We start from the raw sequence: 9,673 nt of genomic DNA on the forward strand, positions 1-9,673 counted from the left end.
CAAGAATTTTGAACAGAAAAAGCCATTGTGGCAACCCCCTTATCACAACAAACAACTAGCATCATTCTTCGACAGATTTAAGTAAATTCAAACTGCCCTTTTTTTTTTCTTTTTTTTTGTGCTTTTAACCAAGAATTGACTGTTTTAGTCCATATATATATAAAGAATTCTGGGATTTAAGCATTTATTCAGAAGAATTTCAACATAAAAAGCTCTTTGCTGTGGACTTGTGGTAAGGCAGCGCCACAGTGAACTTAAAGATGAGCCGGTCATATTCACGTAAAATAAATACTACCTGCACGTTTTCTTTTGCTTTTAACCAAGAATCGAGACTGTTTTAGTCCGCATCTATAAAGAAGGGCTATCTCATACGCATTTTATATCTGTTTATTGAGAAGTTATACTTGCAAATCACTTTTGCAATTTTAACTTATCATGCACTGCAAAGGAAAATGTGTAGTGGTCCTAGCCCACACTCCCCTCTACTGGCTTTTATTGTTTTTACACTTCCTGTTATGTGGCATGAGTTCAACCTTGGCAGGCTGGGTGTGGCAGACCTGGGAGTGCACCTGCGGCTCATCGCAATCAACACTGCTTATAAGCCGCGGCCTGGGCAGCAAGCAGGTGCCAGATGATTCCGCCAGTCACCATTGGTACATCGGCCAACTAGCCTGTAGTTTTTGATGATCATTCATTGAACTCTTGACTAATCTTGTTTTTTGCCATCAGGACACCCACCCTCCAAGCCCTCGCAGCCACAGCCGCAGCCAAAGCCACAGCCATAGCCATTGTTCAATAAAAACCCTTCACTCCACTTCCGTTTCCTGGTCGCACTTTGGTCCGCATCGACTTTTCCAAGTTTGCCGTAACATAATCATCTGGCCAAAAGAAAAATGGACCAAGCGACCTCCAACTGCTTCCAAGAGGCCCTCGGACACCAAGGACATATGCTAAGTAATCATGAGCAAATGCTACGTAGCTTAGAAGAGACGCTAAAGGCAGTTTCTATGGACTTGAAGCAGGTGAGGACACAGCTCTCACAATCCCTCACTTCCAGGGCCGGACCTAATTTGCCCGTGAGTAGTCCTACTGGTGGGCCATCACCCCCACTTCGACCGGGCGTGTTTATACCAACTCCTGAGTGTTATTCTGGGGAGTTGGGCTCATGTAGTTGTTTTTTGCTTAATTGCAACCTTGTATTTACTATGCAGCCTTCAAGTTATGCCTCCGACGCTGCTAAGGTTGCTTTTTGTGTTAACCTCTTGAGGGGGAAGGCTGGTCAGTGGGCAACCGCACTTTGGGAGAAAAATTCCCCGGTGCTGTGCTCTTTTGAAGCTTTTTCTGGAGAACTACGCAAAGTATTTGACCACCCTGTTCGTGGGAGAGAGGCCAGAAGCCGCCTGTTTTCTCTCCAGCAAGGTTCCCAATCAGTGGCGGACTTCTCAATTGCTTTTCGTATCTTGGCTGCAGAGAGTGGCTGGGGTGAGCAGGCTTTAATCTGTCTTTTCCCGTAATTTGGCAGATTACTTGAAGGACGAACTTGCAATACGGGATGAGCCTTCCACCCTGGAGGAGCTAATTTCCCTAGCAATAAAGATTGATAATCGCATCAGAGAACGCAAGAGGGAGAAAGCCATCAAGTCACGTCTGTTTCTGCCACTCATGTCACCCTCTGCCGATATCATCAAACCATCCCCCAGTGACACTCAGCGACCGAAACCCCCTCTCTGCCCTGCACAACCAAAAGACTGGCCTCACCAGATAAAAGGGAACACCATGGTGAGTCAAACCTCCTCAGATTCCTGCTCTGTCCCGACTCGTACTCCCAGCTACCATTTCCAATGGTTTAGACGCCATGCCACTTCATGTATTCATCGATTCCGGCGCTGACGACAGTTTTATGGACGAAGGTTTTGCAAAACAAACTGAAATCCCTCTCGAACCCCTCAAGGCCCCCAAAGTGGTGGAAGCGGTGGATGGTAGAAAACTGTTTTCAGTAACTCATCGCACCGTCCCTCTCATGCTTAAGGTCTCTGGCAATCATCATGAATTAATACAGTTGTTTATTATCTCCTCTCCAGTGGCACATATCATCCTTGGTCTCCCCTGGCTCAAACTTCACAACCCAAACATCAACTGGACGGTGGGGAAGATTGTGGGGTGGAGCAATCGCTGCCATCTGGAGTGTCTTGGCTCAGCACATACCCCCGGCAAATCGGTCACAGAGCCAGCCCATCCTCCAGAGCCTCCTGACCTCTCAAACGTACCCCCCGAATACCATGACTTGGCGACAGTGTTCAGCAAGGACCTCGCCCACACTCTACCTTCCCATCGCCCCTATGATTGTGCAATTGATCTCCTGCCTGGGGCACCCCTTCCAACAAGCAGACTCTATAACATATCCGGTCCTGAAAGGGAAGCTATGGAAGACTACATCAGAGACTCCTTGGCTTCTGGTATCATCCGTCCCTCCTCCTCCCCGGTCGGCGCAGGCTTCTTCTTCGTGGGCAAAAAGGATGGCGGCCTGCGGCCCTGCATTGATTACCACAGTCTAAACCAGATAACAATAAAAGATAAGTACCCTTTGCCTCTAATTGACCCTTCTTTTGAGCCCTTCAGTCACGCCAGGTTTTTCACCAAGCTGGATCTCCGTACTGCATATCATCTCGTCCGAATCGTGAGGGGGATGAGTGGAAGACAGCATTCAATACTCCCCTTGGTCATTTTGAATATTTAGTCATGCCCTTTGGGCTAACAAATGCCCCCGCGGTTTTTCAGACTCATGAACGACCTGTTCAGAGACGTTCTGAATCGCTTTGTGTTTATCTACCTTGATGATATACTTGTGTTTTCCTGTTCCCTAGAAGAGCATCGCCATCATGTCAGGACTGTCCTGCAGCGGCTTTTGGAAAATCGGCTTTTTGTTAAACCGGTGAAGTGTGAATTTCATGTGTCTTCAGTGAGCTTTTTGGGCTACATCATCGCCCAGGGGCAACTCAGACCAGACCCGATAAAGATAAAGGCAGTCATTGACTGGCCTACTCCCAGTACCCGCAAAGAACTACAGAGATTCTTGGGCTTTGCCAATTTCTATCGTCGCTTCATTAGGGACTACAGCAAGGTGGCGCTCCCTCTGACCCAACTCACGTCCACCAAGCACCCCTTCGCATGGTCGGAAGCAGCCGGTAAGGCTTTTTCACATTTGAAGTCCCTCTTCACATCTGCCCCTATCCTCAAACACCCTGACACCTCACGTCAGTTTGTCGTGGAAGTGGATGCATCAGACACTGGAGTAGGGGCTATATTGTCCCAGTGGGATCCCGCTACCCAGAAAGTGCATCCATGTGCTTTTTTTCCCGGCGGTTGAGCCCTGCCGAGAGGAACTATGATGTGGGCAACCGGGAATTGCTGGCAGTTGTTTTGGCCCTGCAGGAATGGCGTCACTGGCTAGAAGGTGCTAAGATCCCGTTCCTTATCTGGACAGATCACAAAAACCTCTCCTACATCCAATCTGCACAACGTCTCAACCCCCGACAAGCCCGCTGGTCACTGTTCCTTTCCAGGTTTAATTTTTCGTTGTCATATCGCCCAGGTTCACGCAATGGCAAGGCTGATGCACTGTCACGGCTCTATTCACCATGTCCAAGCTCTGTAGACCCAGGAACTATTCTTCCCTCGTCCTGCGTGGTCGGCGCTGCCAGATGGGAGATTACATCAATGGTCAGGGAAGCTCAAAAAGCTGATCCAGATCCGGGAAACGGTCCACCGAATCGCCTATTTGTCCCATCTGTTGCACGATCTCGAGTCCTGGAATGGAGCCACTCGTCCAAATTAACCTGCCACCCCGGTATTCATAGGACCCTAGGTTTCCTCCGCCAATCATTCTGGTGGCCAGGCATGGCCAAAGATGCCCGTGACTTTGTCAAAGCCTGCGCAATCTGTGCTCGAGGCAAGGCCTCCCATCAGCCTCCTGCTGGTTTGTTATGTCCCCTTCCTATTCCCAGTCGACCCTGGTCACACATTGCAGTTGATTTCGTAACCGGTCTGCCTCCCTCTGAAGGTAACACGGTTATCCTTACAGTCATCGATCGTTTTTCAAAGTCTGTTCATTATGTTCCCCTTCCCAAACTACCATCTGCTCTTGAGACCGCCAACCTCTTAGTTAAGCACGTGTTCCGGCTTCACGGCCTCCCCGTAGATATTGTTTCAGACCGTGGTCCTCAGTTCTCTTCACTGGTGTGGAAAGAGTTCTGCAAGGTGGTGGGCGCGGCAGCCAGTCTTTCCTCGGGATACCATCCTCAGACCAACGGTCAGACCGAGAGGGCCAACCAAGACCTGGAGGCCGCCCTGCGCTGTGTCACCGCCCACCATCCAGTCTCCTGGAGCACTTTCCTTCCCTGGGTGGAGTATGCTCATAATTCACTCATCTGCTCAGCCACCGGTATGTCACCTTTCATGGCCTGTAATGGTTTTCAGCCCCCTTTGTTACCAGAGCAGGAAAATGAAGTAGCTGTCCCTGCTGTGAAGGACCACGTCAGCAGGATTAGGAACATCTGGAGGACTGTAAGGGCTGCCCTCACTCGCACCGCCGAGAAAAACAAGAGGCTAGCCGATCTCCGTTTACCAGCCCCTGAATACAAGGTGGGACAGGAGGTCTGGTTGTCTGCCCGGGACCTTCCCCTGCAGGTAGAGTCGCGCAAATTAGCCCCCCGGTTTGTAGGCCCTTACAAGATCACGAAAATCATTAACCCTTACGCTGTTCGGTTAGACCTCCCGGCATCCATGAACATGCACCCCACCTTTCATGTTTCCCTGCTCAAACCTGTTTCTTCCAGTGACCTCTCCCCTCCGGCTGTTGCCCCTCCCCCACCCCTTCTCATCGACGGCCATCCCGCGTTTGCAGTCTCGAAGATCCTGGATGTTCGGCCTCGCGGCCGTGGATTCCGGTTTCTGGTGGACTGGGTGGGCTATGGACCCGAAGAGAGGTCGTGGATCTCCCGTAGTCTTATTTTAGACCCGTCCCTCTTGAGGGACTTCTATGCTGCTAACCCTGGGAAGCCGGGTAGGCCGCCCGGTGGCGTCCGTTGAGGGGGGGGTACTGTAGTGGTCCTAGCCCACACTCCCCTCTACTGGCTTTTATTGTTTTTACACTTCCTGTTATGTGGCATGAGTTCAACCTTGGCAGGCTGGGTGTGGCAGACCTGGGAGTGCACCTGCGGCTCATCGCAATCAACACTGCTTATAAGCCGCGGCCTGGGCAGCAAGCAGGTGCCAGATGATTCCGCCAGTCACCATTGGTACATCGGCCAACTAGCCTGTAGTTTTTGATGATCATTCATTGAACTCTTGACTAATCTTGTTTTTTGCCATCAGGACACCCACCCTCCAAGCCCTCGCAGCCACAGCCGCAGCCAAAGCCATAGCCATTGTTCAATAAAAACCCTTCACTCAACTTCCGTTTCCTGGTCGCACTTTGGTCCGCATCGACTTTTCCAAGTTTGCCGTAACAAAATGCTCCTCAATTTCATTGTACAACTGTATAATGACAGTAAAGGACTATTCTATTCTATAAAAAGATTGTATATAGAATTCATTAGTAATCAATTTATATATTACAAGTGATTCTGCATGCTTTCCACTAGTATTAAATTTCTGTTGTGAACATTGAGTGATTTGTTAGCTGTTGAAAACATGTAAATAAAAAAAAAAAAAAAAGAAAGTTGGTATTTTGGGCAAAAACAGTGGGGCAAATAAGTATTTAGTCAACCACTAACTGTGCAAGTTCTCCCACTTGAAAATATTAGCGAGGCCTGTAATTGTCAACATGGGTAAACCCAGGGCCGGCCCAGCCTATACGCAGACTATGCAGCTGCTTAGGGCCCCTGACCACTAGGGGCCCCCCAATTTGGCAATTGTTTAATTTATATTCTATTTTGTTTACTAGTTTGCTTTATTTGACTTTTGTGAGTTTTGATACTTGATTACAAGCTTAAAAAAAGTCCTTCCTTTATTTCCTCTTTTAGAAAAAGGTTTGGCGCTATCTACTGTAAGTTCTGACAATCATTTGGGTTGAGAAGTTTGAAGTATGCAGTGCAACAAAATCTGATTAATATACAAAATATGGACGTATGGGTTGGATTGCATGTATGGGTTTCACAGTACGCTGTGATGAAATGGTGGGCCAAAAATATGGGCCCCTTTGCATTATTTTGCTTAGCACCCCCAAATGGCCTGGGCCGGCCCTGGGCAAACCTCAACCATGAGAGACAGAATTTGGAACCCCCCCACCAGAAAATCTCATTGTTTGATTTTTTAAAGAATTTATTTGCAAATCATGGTTGAAAATAAGTATTTGGTCAATACCAAAAGTTCATCTCAATACTTTGTTATTGTCAATATTTTTGAAAAGACTTTTTCAATGTTATATTTGATTTTCTTTCTAAAGGCCAAAAACGACCATGACAAGTTGAATAAATATTATCAAGCCTCAAAATGGTTCGTTGAGCATGTTTGACTGTCAATGGGACATCAATATTAGAAATTTGGACAAATGATTTAGGGCTTTTTGGGTCCAAAATGTTAATGATAATTGGTCAGTGAAGAAAACAACAGTTTGGACACGAAGTTTATGGTGTCCTGAAAAAACGGGACCCAACCAGGCCATTGTGAGCATTTTTTTCTTTGGAAATATAAACGCAACATAAAAGGCATGCAAAATCAGACAATATGGGCTCAGGTGTTAAAGGTGATAATTGGCTATTGTGTAACATTCCACCAAAAAGTTTTTGCAGTAGGCTTTGGGTCATTGTTCGTTTGCTTTATGAAGCATTGTCCAAAATGCATGTTTTCTGTGCTTGGCCAGGTTTCCTCAGGTGGATTGAATTCTGAATGGGTACAAGCACAATTCCCAAAATAAGCACCTTTGTACTGCATTCAACAACAACAAAAAAAGCACTGATATATTTATCTGACACTATTTTGCATGTAGCTCTTACAGAGCGGATGCAGGTTCATGACCTTAATTACACTTTATGTTGCCAAGGAAACAACATGCTTGTCAATGTGGTTGTCATTTTTCATGCAATGTAAAAGTCTGGGTGTCACTTTACATTTTTTTACACACTTAGTGGTAGCCCCAAGGTCTACAATGTAAAACATAATCTGCAGTGTTCATTAATCATCTTTCGCATCTGTGCATTTACTTTTTGTGACGTTACCAAAAGTGTGCTGTGAGAATTAAAAAAAAACAAACAAAAAAATCTTATTCTAAAATACGGTGATCCCTCGCTACTTCGCTCCCTCAGTCCATTGCGGATTGTTTTTCCAATTAAAAAAACAAAACAAAATACAGATGAGCTGTCCCGAGCCGACTGCGTAGTCTCACTCCCTTTCTCAGGGTGCACTGAGTGCACTGGAGTTGCTTATTAAAATTAACGATGATTGAGACGTTTAATGTTTGAACTTTCCAGAGAAGCACCGCATGGGTCAATCATCGTTTAATTTGTTAAACAGTTGCTGTGGCACCTCACTGTGTGTAAGTGAGAACCTTGAGTGGATTTGAGTAGACTCACTCAATGAGGCATTTAATAAAGCCAAGCATTTTTCTACTTTATTCTTGTTTAAAAATAATTCGGTGGCACAGTAACATGTTTAAAACTTATCATAATTATTACATTTGAAGTGCTTAAAAACCATTTATTAACATTATATATATATATACATATATATATATATATATAAAATTATACTTTGGGAAAAAAGTGAAAAAACATGTTTTATATACACACACACACACACACTGATATATATATGTATATATATATATTATATATATATACATATATATATGGTGGAAAACACTCAGTTGACTTGAAGTTCCGCTCTGAGACCCCCAATTTGGCCAAATTTCAAAATTGTCCGATATGCATGTGTGATACATCATTGGAAAGCTAAAAATCTCAATTTTCTGGGGAAAGCATAATTTTGAACAGGAGGGCATTTTTTTGAAAAAAAAAAAAAAAAAAAAGTTTTTTAAACAGCAAAACCCTATCTGGAGGTGAGAACCCGCGAGAGCAGGATTACAGACGCCATGACTTTAACAAGATATTATTGCGTACTTACCTTGTTTTGATCCAAAAACGCCATGTAGCATGTATCACTGAGTGTCAAGACACAGCTGTGAATGGCCACAGCTGGATTTTTTGGGGGGATTTTATGGGTGAAACATGGTAATACAGGGTGACCCAAAAAAAGTTTACACTCAGTTGACTGCTTGTTTAAAAGCCATTGAAACATATCTAAATAGGTTGTCATGCTTAAGTGATACATTAAGGTCACTCGATGCAGCTGGTAATCGCTCGTCTCTACAATTCCTGTGCTTCTGCTGAAAATGAAGAAAACTTTAGCTGTACCTGAATTGCTGCGTGCCGGTCTGACACCTACTGAGATTGCAGCAAATCTGAGAATATCCAGATGTGCAGTCTACAAAGTTAAAAAGAAGCTGAAAGATACTGGAACAGCCTCACGAAAACCTGGGTCTGGAAGTGAAGATCTGTGCGGACCAAAAAGTTGATTGACAAGGTGATATGTGGCCACCCCAAAGTCCAGATCTCAATCCCCTGGATTATAGCATATGGGCAACTGTGGAGGACAGTGCCTGTAAGAAGCCACAAACTTCTGTGGCAGCCTTGGAGAGGTCCATCGTTAGATCTTGGGAAAAGATGACAGCATCCTACATAAAGAAGCGTTCCGCAGGCGCCTGGAGGCTGTTGTGACACTTAAGGGAGGACACATTGAAAAATAGAGTGTACTGTACATGTTCTTTACAATAATGTATAATTTGTGATTCAATTCTAATTCTAAAATGAATAAACATGGCATTTAAGTTGTATTATGGCGGTGTAAACTTTTTTTGGGGTCACCCTGTATAATTAGGGTCGCGATGCAGAAATCGCAGACATCAGGGAGTGGTCGAGATTTTCTTTTTCATTTATTTACCTTTTAAAAAAAATTTTTTCTTCCAATTTTTCTTTGTTTGGATCAATTATTCATCATCTAACACAGGGGTCCCCAAACTTTTTCCTGTGAGGGCCACATAACTTTTCCCTTCTCTGATGAGGGGCCGGGGTCAGTTTGTTACAGAAAAAGTGTGACGATTGCAGGAGTGCCTAAATGTAAAAATGTATTGTTTTTCAGAAAGCCACAATCAAATAACCCTTTCTGGATTCTTCACGGAACAAAGGTAAATTAAAAAAAAAAAAATATATATAATATAATAGAATATAATATAATAAAATAATAACACTATTAATTAAATAGATAATAACCAAATAACCCTCTCTGGGTTCTTCACAGAAAAAGCCAGGAAATAAACAACACATGTAAAAAAAAAAAAAAAAATGTTCAGGGGCCGGACCAAATGTGGAGGCGGGCCGAAGTTTGGGGACCCCTGATCTAACATATCGGAGAAAATGCAACAGTAACAACAACAAAAAAACCCCAACAACAATTAAGCGATAGTTATGAGGTAGATATCCACGACTTTTTTACAGACACCATTTTTTATTGTGACGTCATTTGTTTAAAAGTTAAAAATATGCGAGTGAATACCGTACATTTTTAAAGTTGTTTTTTTTTTCAACAAAATATTAGACATCAATTAATGATTCTAAGC

This window comes from Corythoichthys intestinalis, chromosome 3 (assembly GCF_030265065.1).
Source record: "Corythoichthys intestinalis isolate RoL2023-P3 chromosome 3, ASM3026506v1, whole genome shotgun sequence".
In the NCBI taxonomy this organism is placed as follows: Eukaryota; Metazoa; Chordata; class Actinopteri; order Syngnathiformes; family Syngnathidae; genus Corythoichthys; species Corythoichthys intestinalis.